Here is a 14,636-nt window from a genome sequence, read left to right on the forward strand (position 1 = left end):
GAGCCTGCCTTCCCATTTTCAGTCTATTTTGGAACAAATGTTCAGCAGAGGGGAAAAAAATAAGGGAACTGTTGCTCCTTGTTCTTGGTCTTTTACACACCTATCCACACAGGAGAGGAAATATTTCACAAATCGTTGCATAGAAAAGGATGGAGTGAGGCCGGGGCAAACCATGTTCTTTCCTAAACATGCAAAGCGACCAAGCCCACTTAAAGAATTTTATCCTTAACACAAGTGTTTTTTTTTTTTTTTTTTTTTTTTTTGAAGCAGAGTTTCGCTCTTGTTACCCAGGCTGGAGTGCAATGGCGCGATCTCGGCTCACCGCAACCTCCGCCTCCCAGTTTCAGACAATTCTCCTGCCTTAGCCTCCTGAGTCGCTGGGATTACAGGCACGCGCCACCATGCCCAGCTAATTTTTGTATTTTTAGTAGAGACGGGGTCTCACCATGTTGACCAGGATGGTCTCGATCTCTTGACCTCGTGATCCGCCCACCTCGGCCTCCCAAAGTGCTGGGATTACAGGCGTGAGCCACCGCGCCCGTCCAACACAAGTCTTAATTTGTTTCAAATGATTCTATTTCAAAGAAAGGACACAGTGTGAACAGAGTGGACCATATCACCAAATACAAGCTGACTTAGGTTTTTGGCTTGGAATTTGATATTGACAGTCAGAGGTACAAAGAAATTCAAATTCCAAATGTTCACAGAATTGAGGACAGTGGGCGCTTCCAGCTGACTAGTTTGTCCTCTGGTAAATATTGGATATCTGGATTTGGTTAGTATTCGCTGTAGAGTCTAAAAATTATTCTGGGATTATAAAAAACTGGAAAATAGACTAGAAAGGTTTCGGGTACTTGAGGAGAGAGCAGTATCAGTGGAGAAAAGTCTTTTGGCTGAACAAATAAAATTTCACGTTCTTGTTTTTGTCTGCCACGATGACAGAACAATACTCTACAGGACTGAAGAATTTTGCATCTAAAAACCTCTTTCTCATCGCTATAGACTGGATCTTTCTTCCATCTCCCAATTCACGCGTTGAAGCCCTGACCCTCAATGTGACCACATTTGGAAACAGGGCCTTTAAGAGGGCAATTCAGGTTAAGTGAGGTCATAAGGTAGGGCCCTAATCCAACAGGACTGGTACCCTCCTAAGGCAGACACCAGAGCTTGCTCTCTCTGCATGCACGGGGCTAGGCCATGTAGGACATAGAGAGAATGTGCCACCTACAAAGCGGAAAAGAGGTCACACCAGGAACAACACTGTGGGCACCTTGATCTCAGTTCCTAGACCTCAGAAACACGAGAAAATACATTTCTGTTCTTTAAGCCACCCATTTGATGGCATTTTGTCCTGGCAGCCTGAGCAGGTTAGTGTACTCACCATGAAGAGAAAGCTTCCAGAATCCTTCAATCTTATCACTGGAGTTGGGCCCAATTTCTGTTGGCCAATGAGCTGAAGTATATCAATTTATTTTTTCTTTAAAATAATTCCCAGGATTTTTTTTTTTTTTTTTTTTTTTTTTTTTTTTTGAGACAGAGTGTTGCTCTATCACCAGGCTGGAGTGCAGTGGCGCGATCCCAGCTCACTGCAACTTCCGTTTTCCGGTTTCAAGCAATTCTCCTGCCTTAGTCTCCCGAGTAGCTGGGACTACAGGCATGCACCACCACGCCAGGCCAGTTTTTTGTATTTTTAGTAGAGACAGGGTTTCACCATGTTGGCCAGGTTGGTCTCGATCTGTTGACCTCATGATCCGCCCGCCTCAGCCTCCCAAAGTGCTGGGATTACAGGCCTGAGCCACTGCGCCCGGCCATAATTCCCAGGATATTTTAAAACATGTTGCTTAGTTGAAACAGATGATGTCAACTCCAAGTAATGCTAATCCCAACACCACTCAGATTAAATAATATGGAAACTTACGTTCTCCCATCAAAGGAAAAAAAAAAAAGGTCTTTGGTTAGCATGGATCATTCAATGTCATCAAGGACCTTGATCTGCCTTCCTCGGTCTAGGCCTCATCCTCACTAATCAAGATAAGTGCTGTAGTCCCAGCCGTGACATCCTTATTTTTGTCTGCCATTATGATAGAACAATAGTCTGCAAGACTGAATCATTTTGTATCTTAAAACTTCTGTCTCCGATAATCAATCTCTCTTGTGGTTCTTTCTTAGGAGGGAGGAAGCTTTTTTTCCAGAAGCCTCCAAGAAAGTTCCTCTATCTCACTGACTACCCTTGATCAACATGCCCAGGACAAGAAATCTAGAACTACCCTGGCTGGTTTAGATAATGATCTGTTAAGGAATGGACGTTGGGAATATATCACCATACCTCATTAAAGTTTCTACATTACATCAGCTTTTGTGACTAAAGACTTCTGCCAGGAAAAGGGATGAGATTTAATAGTAAAAAAGTATAGATAGAGGAAATATTCCAAGGTTAAAATTACTAGTTGTTATGTGTAAAGCATCAATGGAGAGAAAGGAGAACTGGAGAGAGAAAAATAACAAGACAGTAGTGGTTCCAGACCCGGAGAGAGAAGAGCGAGGTCTGAATGGAAATGCTGACCATGCCACCATGTGACATCATCCTTGTCAGAATTCATTGAGAATCACTGGTGTGTATTTTTCTGCTGTTCAGCGTAAACAAGTTAAAAGCCAGATTACAATTTTTGAATCGAAAAGCAGTGCGTCTAAGCGTATGCATATATGTATGAAAACATGTAATCCAAACAAATAATGGGCGTAATTTATGTACGTATTTGTAAACACCGTCACTGATGCTCTCATTCTCATTAAAGGACCTACTTTTACAAAATTGTTTATCCACATTCGTAGCTGCAACAAGAGAGCATTTTCCTGCAGCTATTATTTGAGAGTTTTTTGATCCCCTCCTAGGCCAATTCTTAAAGCACAGGGTTGCTGACCATACTAGTCAGGATGGTCTCCATCTCCTGACTTCGTGATCCGCCCACCTCGGCCTCCCAAAGTGCTGGGATTACAGGCGTGAGCCACCTTGCCCGGCTAGAAATGTATCTTTACAGAGGAAAGTGAGGCTCCCAAAATTCGGTAATAACCAAATAAATTCAAACTGCATGTGTCAAAGACAAGATTCAAAACAGGTCTTTTAACCTCAAGTCTAATGCTCTTTCTACCGCGTAATTCTATTGAGAAAGCGCCTTACCCAGCAGTTGCTGGACAATTTGCTGCTTATTGCTCAAAAAGTTACACTCAGAATCCTTCAATTACTGAGCTGGGAAAGCATCACAAAAATCATATTTATCTTACAACATCTGTTCCCAAACTACCTGGGGATGTTTATCTTACATTCGAGGGACAGCAGGTCTACAGCCACCCCACTCCACTATGTATCTGTCTTTAAAATGGAAGTACACTTTGTACCTTTTTAAAAATGGTTAGCCATTAGTAGGTGGTCTGTAATACCTCCAAATACTTTCCCAAGTGACTGGTTATGGCATCGGAAATCTCATCATCGGAATAAAATTTTATCGTTTTAAATGTAGCTTTGCCAGGTGCTGTGGTTTACGCTTGTAATCCCGGCTCTTCGGGAGGCAGAGGTGGGAGGATAGCTTGAGCCCAGGAGTTCGAGACCTGCCTGGGCAATATAGCGAGACGCAGTTCTCCACAAAAAGGAAAAAAAAAAAGTGTAGCTTTAAGAAGGCCCTTGCTATATGGGCTGAGTGTGATGGCTCACTCCTGTAATCCCAGCACTTTGGGAGGCTGAGGTGGGCGGATCATATGAGGTCAGGAGTTCGAGACCAGCCTGGCCAACATGGTGAAACCCCATCTCTGCTAAAAATGCAAATATTCGGTGGGCGTGGTGGCAGGCGCCTGTAATCCCAACTCCTCAGGAGGCTGAGGCAGGAGAATGGCTTGAACCAGGGAGGCGGAGGTTGCAGGGAGCTGAGATCATGCCACTGCACTCCAACTCCAGCCTGAAGGACAAGAGAGAGACTTCATCTCAAAAAAAAAAAAAAAAAAAAAAAAAGGAAAGAAATCCCTTGCTAATGTAATGCCTGGGAAACCAGGAAGGATATTATTATAACATACTCCTACCCATAGCTAACCAGCACTGATTCTGATCGGATTAACTAGGTGTCTCATGTTCTAATGGCTCCCCTGGAGAGGAGCTATATTTGAATGCAAAGGGTAAAATAATTCCAAGGCATGGGGGGTGGGGTGGAGAGGACTGACACTTCCTCTGACCTCCAGGAAGGGGAGGCCACAATGGGCACACCAGCAGAGGAGAAAGCAGCAGCAGAAGAGAAAGGAGTGAAAGGAACACATCCGGGGTGGGAAGCCAGGAGTCAGTCAAGCCTGCTTACAAGTATTGGGTCCTAGGGCTGTCCCTGAAAATGACTGAGAATTGTTTCTTGCTTTAAATCTATGATTTCCCCTGGTTTCATTAGTCAGCAATGACAGAAAACAACTAAAATGCCGTGTTAATATTTCTTAATCCCTGAACCATCATTAAATCTTGAGTCTTACATACTTTCACTCTGCATGTTGTTGGTACTTGATAAACATTTGCTGAATGAATGAATCCTTCCATGATTCTGGGTCCTCCCTTATACTTCAGAAGTGACTCAGCATTGGTCACATTGTAATTTTAATACTTCATGTAGCCTTCCATAAAATAGCAGCATAAAGGTCTACACCAAGGTGTCCAGTAGAACTGTCATGATGAAATGCTCTTTAATCTGCTCTGATCAATACAAATACAGTGGTCCCTAGCCAGACGTGGTCATTGAAAGTTGTACCTAGCAAGACCAAGGAAGTCATTTCTAGTTGAAATGAAGGTAGCAGCCACATGTAGCCAGTGGCTACGTACTGCATTAGACAGCACAGCTATAGAGGTTTTGTTAAGTTTTCTTTTTCCCATCTCACTTGGAAACTAGCTATTTTGATTAATATCATCGTTATTCATAAGTTCCTATTATTTGTGATGTTTATCTTTTTGAATAGAAATAATTTGGTTTATGACAACTTATAAATTAGTATAACAAACCAAATGGACTTGAACCAGAAGCCTCTTGGGGTGAATTTATTGTGAATCATTTCGAGGACGTGCAGTATGTGGTCTATTTCTTTTTTCTTTCTTTCTTTTTTGAGACGGAGTTTCGCTCTTGTTACCCAGGCTGGAGTGCAATGGCGCGATCTCAGCTCACCGCAACCTCCGCCTCCTGGGTTCAGGCAATTCTCCTGCCTCAGCCTCCTGAGTAGCTGGGATTACAGGCATGCGCCACCACGCCCAGCTAATTTTTTGTATTTTTAGTAGAGACGGGGTTTCACCATGTTGACCAGGATGGTCTCGATATTTTCTATGTGGTCTATTTCTAATTTCAGCTATTGACACAAAAGGAGCGAGCCTGTGCAGTTGAAACGGTGAAGCAGGCGAAGTCTGCTAGGCACTGACAGGTGGGCCTCTCAAGCCAGCCTCCTTCCTCCTCAGGAATCTGGCACCTCCAGCTGCCCCTGGGGTCTGCAGGAGCTCTAAAATCCCTTCCCATACCCCTCCATGTCCTAACTCCCTAGAACCTCTCCTCCCTTCCAAATCAAAATGTACCTTGAAGGGGAGGCTTAGGCAGGAGGCTCTCTTGAGCTCAGGAGCCCTAACTTGAGTCTTGAGACCTGGGAGAACCTCGAATCGGTGGTGACGATGCTGATTTTATGGATTAAAACCTGAGACATTGCGAAGGACGGAGCAGGGGATGGCAGGGAAACTAATATTGTTTAAGTACCTACTATGTGCTTGCCAGACACTTCATATGACACTCAGTAAAAATGCTGTGCCTGCGTGAATAACTTACCTCCCTGGCAAACAGAGTTCAGTAAATTTTTTTTTTGAATGGATGAACACTTGAATACATTTTTACCACATAAAGCAGATATTAGTCCTATATCACAGATGAGGACACTGGCATTTAGATAAGAAGTTAGGACTTCAGGGCTAAACACACACAACACTCCAGTCACCTCATCTCGTTCTCTCCTTGCTGTTTAGCTCCCTGCCCGGTTTCCTCTGTCCTCAGGATTTTGCTTTTGACTTTTGAAAATCAACGACCAGCTAAACTGATCAACATATTTATACCAATGGATGCAAATATACGGACAGAACGGCCCCCTCGAACCCCCTTTTGCAGGGATCTTGAATTTTAATGACAATCTTCTGGGGACAGTGTCAGCTCACAGAAATGGCTCCCTCGGAATTTCACGCTGTTCAGGAGATATTTTATTTTGGTACTTTAGTGGCATTAAAAATATATTCCACAGCAGATATTTTCCTGGAGGCTGGACAGTCACAGAGAGACGACGCATTCTTTATAAACTAAGCCTCAACAGTGTTTGCATTTATCTAAGTAGACAGCATTTCGAGGAGGAGACAGTGATTTGAGTATCGCCCTGAGCACCGCGGAGGATTTGTAAGACACCTTAGGAACTGGCTCCTCCCCTATCCTTTCGCCCCCTCCCCTCAGAGCCTTATAAGCTTCCGAGTGCGGGCAAGACAGGAGGAGGGAGCACTGGGAAAGAATCTGAAAATAAAAACACAGCCCCGCGATTTTCAACACAAAGACCACGAAGAGCATCATGAAGTCGTGAAAAAACGTCGCATCCAGAAGTTGGGGGGGCCGCAGGGTACAAGCCGTCCAGGCCGTTCTGCAGAGACCGTTCCCGTTTCCGCTCCGCGACAGTCTGGCCGGCGACCCGCCGCGAGGAGTCCCAGCTGCAGCAGGGGAAGAGCATCACCTGCAGTCCGCGGCGTGGGAAGCGCTCGGCGAGCCGGGGAGGTGCGCGCGGGGGGCCCCGGGCGGCTCCGGAGCTGGGTGCGAGGAACGCCCGCGCTCGCCGGCGCCGGGAGACGCGGCCGAAGGAGGACGGCGGGCGTTTCACCCTCCGCTGCTGCAGCTACGGCCGGCCGGAGACTGCAGAGGCCGGGGACCCCCGCCGCCTCCGCGCCCGAGGCCACCGAGACTGCCGGGGCGGCGCGCGCAGCGGGAGAATCCGGTCCGCGCCCGGGGCGGGGGGCGAGGCGGGGCGCTGACGTCACACACACACACCCCCACCGCCGGGAGGAGGGAGCGGGGAGAGGGGCGGCGAGTCGCCGCAGCCGCAACTCCTCCACTCGGCGGCTGGCTGCCCGGGCGCGTCCCGACAAACTTGGCCGCTCCCGGGCCCCCGCGCCTGCCCCGCGCACTCCATTCTCGCCTCCGTTCGGCGCTTAAGTTTGCCCGGATCGGGAGCCTCAGGAGATGCGGCCGCCCGGGTCCCGGCGGCACGGACGGTGGCACTCGGGTTAGGGACGCGCTGAAGACCCCGGGGAGGCAAAGTTGGAGCTTCACACCCGGCTCTTAACGCGGATCCACGTCGCGCGGGGGACGCGGAGCTGCCGGGGACTGCAGAGCCCAGCACTGAGGACTCGGCCAGACCGGTGAGTTCTTTGTTCGAATCCTGCGTGCCCTTTGGCATTGAAGTTTAAACGTGAATGGTACTACCTGGGATGTGTGGCTCCAGGCGAGTGCGGGGAGCGTGTGAGTCCTGCGGGTTCTCCGCTCTCTGAGCTGCGCATCGCTCTGAAAGATTCGTAGGAATTCGTAAAATGCATCCAGGGCACTGTTCAGAAGAACTTGAGGAGCGATGCTGTTTGTGCATTATTTTGAATGTAACTTATTATAGCAATGGTGCCCGGGGAGGGTGTACCGGGGCCGCGAGATCTGCAGGGGCGCAGCGCCCTCTAGTCCGGGCAGCTGGCGCGGCGCGCTCCTTCCTGGGCTCTGCGCGGAGGCGAACCTGGACCTCCCGGCGCCCGGCGACGTGGGCGCTTGCTCACCCCGGTCTTCACTGGTCACCCGCCCGGGCCCGTTCTTTATATGATTTACGAAAATCAGCTTGGGAGGACTGGATGCAGAGGTCGTGCTGGAGGAAAGCGTTTCGTTTTGGGAACTGTCCCCCAACCCCCTCCCTAATTTTCCCGAGCCTTCGGGGACCGGGTTCTTAGGAAGGGTCGATTATTTAAAGAACAAATGTGGAAGCTGAACCACATTTCTGTCTCATTTGAACATAATTCGATGGTAGATAGCTAATAGGCACGTCCCTATTAGCTCTGGTGGCGCTTAGGGATCGGTAGCGTCGTGGCAGAGCCGAACTCTGAAATCTCCATCCCTGGCTCTCGGCGGCGCCTGCGGCGACGAAGTGCAACTTCTTTCAGGCAGTTAGATTTCTCGGGGGGGGGGGAGGGGGGGCTGGAACATCGGGATAAACAGATGTAAAACATCTAGTGAGCCCTAGTAAGCGTTATTTATTAATAAATGGTAATTTTCTCCAGGAATTCTTTTGTGCCATTAAAAAAAATCCCGTGCTTTTGTGTCAGGGAACGGTATCTTTGTACTTTTTACTGTTTTTCTTTCCTCTTTTGGCACCACTCCTGCTCCCTCGCTCCCAGGAAACCGCTCGAGTTCCGGTGTGGTTGGGTTTTGCTGAGAGTTAGAAATTGGCAAGCGGCAAAAGCCGGTTGGGCTTGGGGATCAGGTCACCCACTTTCGAGGTGTTCCATATATGAAATTGACCTGTAACTCCAGAAGCACTTGGAGCAATGATGGCGTTGGCGAACACGTCTTTGGCTGATGGCGTTCGTGTTTGCTGCATGTGTGAATCGGTGTGTTTTCTAACTGGTGGGCAGGGAATATAATACAGGGCTACCAACCGGCACACTCATCCTGCAGCTATTATTTTTCCTTCTCAGCCATCACCTGCTAGAAACCTTAATTTTTTTCCCCCAGTCACCTTTAAGATGGCTTAAAAGGTGACTGCGTTAACTTTGAACCAAGGAAATTCCGTCTTTCACACTTGACTGCCCCGCCGTTCTCCTCCCCGCCAAGCTCCCTCCACGGGTCCCAGGGAAATCGGATCTCTTTGTCTTCCCGGTGTTAAAATGTCTGAGTCGCACAAACTTTCCGAGGTCAAGTCCGCCCTCTAGTCCCGGCTGCGTCCAGCGCCTGGAGCCCTCCGGGCTTTGGCCGAGGACGCCCTGCGCCGAGCCCGCCGCTGGAGCTCTGCCCGGGCCGGGGATGGGCTCCGCGCCCGAGACGCGCAGGCTGGACGCCCGGCGCGCGGAGTTCTCGGAGCCGGCGTCTGGGCGCCGGGGCGACCCCCCCTGCCTAGGAACGTGAAGTTGTCGGCCTGGGGTCAAGCTTTGCGGGTCCCTGGGGCCGACTGCCGAGCCAAGAAGCCCGCGGGACGCGGCGGGGGCCTTTTGTCCCACAGGCCTGGGCGCCGGGGGTGTCCGCGGGGGAGGCTGGCGCTTGCAGCCGGCGGCGGGGAGGGCCTGGGGTCTAACTTGGCACGAAGAGGTCGCGGGGAAGAGTTTTCATTTTCTGGGGACTCCGTGTGGATGGAAGGAGGAAACAGAGGCCGACCTGGCTGCATTCCTTCGGAGACCTGGAGGGCGGCTGCAGCCCACCAAAGCGCCGCGGACCCGGAACCGCGCCATTGAAACGCAGATTTGGGGACTCCTCGAGGGCTCCAAAGCTGAGGGGCTGCCTCTGTGAGGCTCTCTCTTTAGGCCCCAGCTTTTTTTTTTTTTTTTTTTGAGCTTAGCTAACGTTTCCCTTTCCTGGCGGGCGCATTCCCCTGTTCCTTGCACCGCGCCTGTGGCCGGCGGTGACTAACCTCGGCCGCCCTGCCCCTCCGCGCCGCGCTAGACCACCCCGGGCGCCCTCTAGTCTCCCAGTTCGGAGCCGGCGTTCGCAGGGACTGGGCTCTTTGATCCCAGGCGGGGCGGCGTGGCCGGACCGCGGGCCCCGAACCCGCGGCGGGGGAAAGTCTGCTCGAGTTTCCGCGCCCGAGAAACGAGCGCCGGCGCCGGCGGGCGTGGCCGGGGCGGAGGGATCCGGCGCGCGGGGAGCGTGAGGCGCCGGCGCCGAGCTGGACGGCCGGGAGCGGGCGCGGGGAGCCGGGGGCGGGCGCGGGAGCCGAGGGCGGGCGCTGGCGAAGGCACAGGCACCATGTGGACGTGCGGCCTGGGCGAGGTTCCCCGCAGGCCCAGCCCCCACTCGGGGGCGCGCTGAGACGGCGGGCGAGCGCCCCGAGAACGCCGTCGCCACTTGGGGCCAACTTTGGGTGAGTTCGGTGGGGCGCGGGCTGGGGCGCGCTGCGCGCTGCGATGCCGGATCCGTGGGTGCTCGCCGGGTGCCCGGTTCGGGCCCTGGCACTCCCGAAAACGGATGAGCGCGCGAGCTCCCGGAGGTGGCGTGACTCGATCCTTCCCACTTGCGAAGTTCGGCGCTGGCGGGGGGTCCCGGCGGCTGAGCGGGAGGGGGCGGCCGCGCGAGGCTGGTGCGGAGCCATCGCTGGGGTCCCATCCTTGCTGGCGCTCCGCCTTCCCTCCGGGAGCTCGCCGGGCCGCGGCGGCCTCGCGGTCTCCTGGCGCATCCCGCCGTCCGCGAAGGACCTGTCGCTGAGCGTTGCACGCGAGAGGCCCGCGCGGGGTCCCTGGGTCCCTGGGTTCCTGGGTGTTTGCGCCCTGCAGGAGCGCTGCCCTGCGGTGCAGAAGCAACCGGTGGACTGCGGGTGAAGGGCTGCGAGGATACATTTCGGGGCGAACATCTGCACAGTGTGCGGTTTGTCAGTGTTTTCTGTCTTCTCTGGAGGAGAAACTTTTAAGATCTTTTCGAAAGACAGTGGTTTTGGTTCTTCATTGCCTTAAACAAAACCCCAAAACCTTGGCGCTTTCTTTTAGAGAGCCAACTTTCTGTTGTGTGTTAGATTTTTTTGTTCCCACTGATGTGAATTTCAAGACTCTGGAAACAAGGAAGCATTGTATGAGTTAGGAAAGTAAACTCATAAATATTTTCTATGCAGTTAAGATTTTTTTTTTTTTTCGTGTGTCTGAACTGTGGTTTCATTAAGTGGCTTTTGTTAAGCAATTCCAGGGTGCCTGAAAGAGGCGATTTTTTTTATAACTGGATATTTACAGTGACTGTTAGTATGAGAAAAGATTGAAAAGAAAATGACCTTTAGTTATTCATTTCTTTTTCAAAAGCAGATTCTTAATGCTTCGTATGTTCAAGTACAGGTTTCCATAGTTGAAGAAGGCATCTGTGTGTGAGAATTAGGTAATGGTGGTGTTTTGCCCACTGTCCTTACTGAGTTTCCTTATGCTGCCCAACACCTCTGGTTTTTACAGGGACGTTTGAAAAGGTGTTTCTCCACTTAATAGTTAATTGTCATATTTGTCTTTGCCTTTGTGTCCTGGGAGGACAGCTCTGATTCCACAATTAGAATTATTCCTATGTATTTAAGATGTAAAAATACTGAAAACATTATGTAAGTTTTAAAAACAACAATTGGTATAAGCCTTGAGTGATGCTAAACGTGGCCTTTAACAAGCTCAGGGTAAGGTTTGATTTGAATGAGGTTTCCATTTGTATACCCCCTTTTTTGAAAAATGTGTACGTTAAATGAGCCAAATTCTTTGGTACTGTGAAAAGAAGTGAGGTTGTTAGAGGACTTTATACAATCATTTTGGGTCGCCTGTATATATATTCATTTATCTCTTTAAATTAGTCACTAGAAGTAGTATCTCTGTTGGGTTGTTATCATCTTAGTAGATCATTTAAATCCATGGTCTGGTCAGTTACCCAAAGAGAATCTTTAAAAATTCTGCTTTCATTGCCTTGACGGTCCTCTACCTTTCCAGCGCCTTTCCACTTGGCTTGGAGGCCCCTTTGAAGCAGACTTTTCTTTGAATGGTAGTGGTGGATAGGATCTTAGAGAATATGTTTTAATGCTTCACCCACTTGCTTTCCACCCAAGTTTGGCTGATTTTACGTAGAATCAATAAGGCACATCAAATTAGTACATTATTATTGCACTAAATTTTGTCTCAGTGGCGTAACTTGTAGCCTAAAGGACCTGATTTAATAGCAGGGAGCCATAAGGCTAGATGTGCTGTTTTATCTTCATGAGTAGGGATTTGCAGTAGATACGTGTTCTTTTGACCAAATTATATAGAAGTTGAAGCCAAACTCTTATCTTTTGGTCTCACTTAATTGTTCAATTTGCGAGTGTTAATTTATCCTTAAAACACTAGAGAAGAGTTTTTGAAATGAGTGATATAGGTCAATTAAGATTAGGAAGTTGCCATATCTGAGGGGAACTTTCCATTTCAAAAATATATTCTCATGAGGAATCCGCATATTTTACTTTTTCAAGTTTTTAAAACCGTCTTTCTTTTTTTGTAAGTCCCAGATTTAAATACATTGCTTGAATTCTTACTTAATTCTAAGGGTTCATTATGTATGTGAAGACAAGTCTATAAAGTAGTAATAATAAAATCTTCTATACACTGCTTAGGAACATCAGTCATCATTTAATCTACATCCTTCATAGAATATTAAAGTTAGAGCTTCATGATAATCTGCAGCACAGACCCTGATCTGGCATCATCTATAGCCAATTTCCAAGCAGCGTAAGGTGGGTGGTGACTTCTTTCTGAGCTGCTGGAAATAAGCTCTCTGCAGAGCAGCCATCTGCGGTGTTGTTACTGGCCTGGTGGTTGCGCTTGGGTTTTCTGTTAATTTGAGAAGGAAGCATGTTTATTTTCCTGCGTTATCCCTCTCTACATGTTCTCCCCTACACAGTCTTGCCTCCCATTCCCCCCTCTTAATCCTTCATTCTTCTGTCCACTCACCAGTCAAACAACAGTGGACGTCCTCTGTGTCCAACATTGGACCAGACACAGCATCTAGTGCTGAGCAAATCATGTTTCCTGCCCTCAAGCAGCTTATAGTCCAGCGAGGGAGAGGACAAGCGAACAGTCTCTTATAGACCAGTGTGATAAGAGATGCATTCAGGTCAAGGTAGTTCATGGCAGCACCTCAGTGAGCTGGGGAATCTGGGGCAGGTGGATTTAGGACAAGGTGAGTTCTGAGGGAAGCCTGGATTGGAGGGGAGCAGTTCAAGCAGAGGAAATGATGTGTGCAAAACAAGTTCTAGAAAGCATAGTGTGGCTTGTAGGGAGAACGTCTGGGGACCTCAGCATACCCTGTGATCTTAAGAAAAGGGTTAACGGGCTGGGCGCAGTGGCTCATGCCTGTAATCCCAGCACTTTGGGAGGCCGAGGCGGGTGGATCATGAGGTCAAGAGATCCAGACCATACTGGTCAACATGGTGAAACCCTGTCTCTACTAAAAATACAAAAATTAGCTGGGCGTGGTGGCGTGTGCCTGTAATCCCAGCTACTCGGGAGGCTGAGGCAGGAGAGTTGCCTGAACCCAGGAGGCGGAGGTTGCCGTGAACTGAGATCACGCCGTTGCACTCCAGCCTGGGTAACAAGAGTGAAACTCCATCTCAAAAAAAAAAAGGAAAATGATCAGCTTCTTTCTTCGTCTAGGTGGAACATAGATAATCTTGACTGTGACTTAGATCATCTCATTAAAAGAGGATGATTTTTATGAGGCAGAAGTTAAGGAGAGAGAAAAAGAAGGAAATTTTAAAGAGAAAGGTGAAAATAAGCTGTTTGTGAGGAGTGGCGGGCAGGAACAAAAGAGTGATGTTTGCATTATCTTTTGGGAGGGACGAGGTGGAGATGATCCGTTAGTTTAGAGCCTGCACCACTAGGTGGTGCTATTGGCTCAAGACAGCTTGGTTGCTGGACTTGTTGCTGGTCTGTGGGAAAGTATACCTATTTGGTTTGAAATAAGCAGTAGTGTTGGCCGGGTGCGGTGACTCACGCCTGTAATCCCAGCACTTTGGGAGGCTGAGGTGGGTGGATCACGAGGTCAAGAGATCAAGACCATCCTGGCCATGGTGAAACCCGTCTCTACTAAAAATACAAAAATTAGCAGGACGTGGTGGCACATGCCTGTGATCCTAGCTACTCCGGAGGGTGAGGCGGAAGAATTGCTTGAACCCAGGCGGAGGTTGCAGTGAGCCAAGATTGCGCCACTGCACTCCAGCCTGGCGACAGAGTGAGACTCCGTCTCAAGAAAAAAAGCAGTAGTGTTGGGAAATTAGATTAGGAAATTAGATAGAGGCCAGATTGTCAAAGATCTTTAATACAAGGTTAAGAAGAATATACTTAGCAGGCTAAGGGGAAGTAGCGAATATTTTCAAACTAGGGAATAATGTCCCAAAGAAGTTTGAATAAGTTGCCTGGGATGGGGGGCAGAAAGCAGGAAGACCGAAAGACTGTGAGAATACTGTGTGTGAACAAATACACGTACGAACTAGGTGGTAGCAGCAGAAATGCAAAGGGAACAATTTTGAGAAATTGAGAAAGAAAAAAACGTCAAGGCTGGACAACTTCTGAGACAGGAAGGTTTGAGAGGGAGCAGGCTGTAAAGGTTTTAGTCTATTCTTCAGTTTCGCAAATACATGAGTCCAGAGGATTAGGCGAGTTCCTCGAATTCCCACAGTTGATTGGTGACAAAGCTGGAGTGACGGTCCACATTTGATGTTCTCCCAACCCCTTCCTTTGTGTTTGTTTTGCTGGTTGCAAACTTGGTTGATCTGGGAAGCGGTGAGATGGGAAGATGCACTGGAAGAGCTGTTATTCTGCCATGGCCAACGGGTGAAAAGTCTGTATAGTCGTCCCTTGGTATCTAAGGGGGATTTGGGGTTTT

General features: G+C 49.1%; 1 protein-coding gene across 14 annotated transcripts in view; it reads left to right on the forward strand.

Moving 5' to 3' along the window:
• The first annotated feature begins 7,136 nt into the window (after positions 1 to 7,136).
• FAT1 (FAT atypical cadherin 1) overlaps positions 7,137 to 14,636 on the forward strand; it is a 140,821-nt gene continuing 133,321 nt past the window's right edge. For 10 of the 14 annotated variants that reach the window (XR_013532745.1, XR_013532746.1, XM_035292462.3 and 7 more), the window contains exon 1: positions 7,137 to 7,444. The gene's annotated coding sequence lies outside the window, so the exon portion shown is untranslated. Of the gene's footprint in view, positions 7,445 to 9,910; positions 10,132 to 14,636 lie in introns of those variants that run through there. The other 4 variants (XM_035292454.3, XM_035292459.3, XM_078366081.1 and 1 more) reach the window with 1 other exon arrangement.

The sequence above is a fragment of the Callithrix jacchus genome, chromosome 3 (assembly GCF_049354715.1).
Source record: "Callithrix jacchus isolate 240 chromosome 3, calJac240_pri, whole genome shotgun sequence".
NCBI classification, from domain to species: domain Eukaryota; kingdom Metazoa; phylum Chordata; class Mammalia; order Primates; family Cebidae; genus Callithrix; species Callithrix jacchus.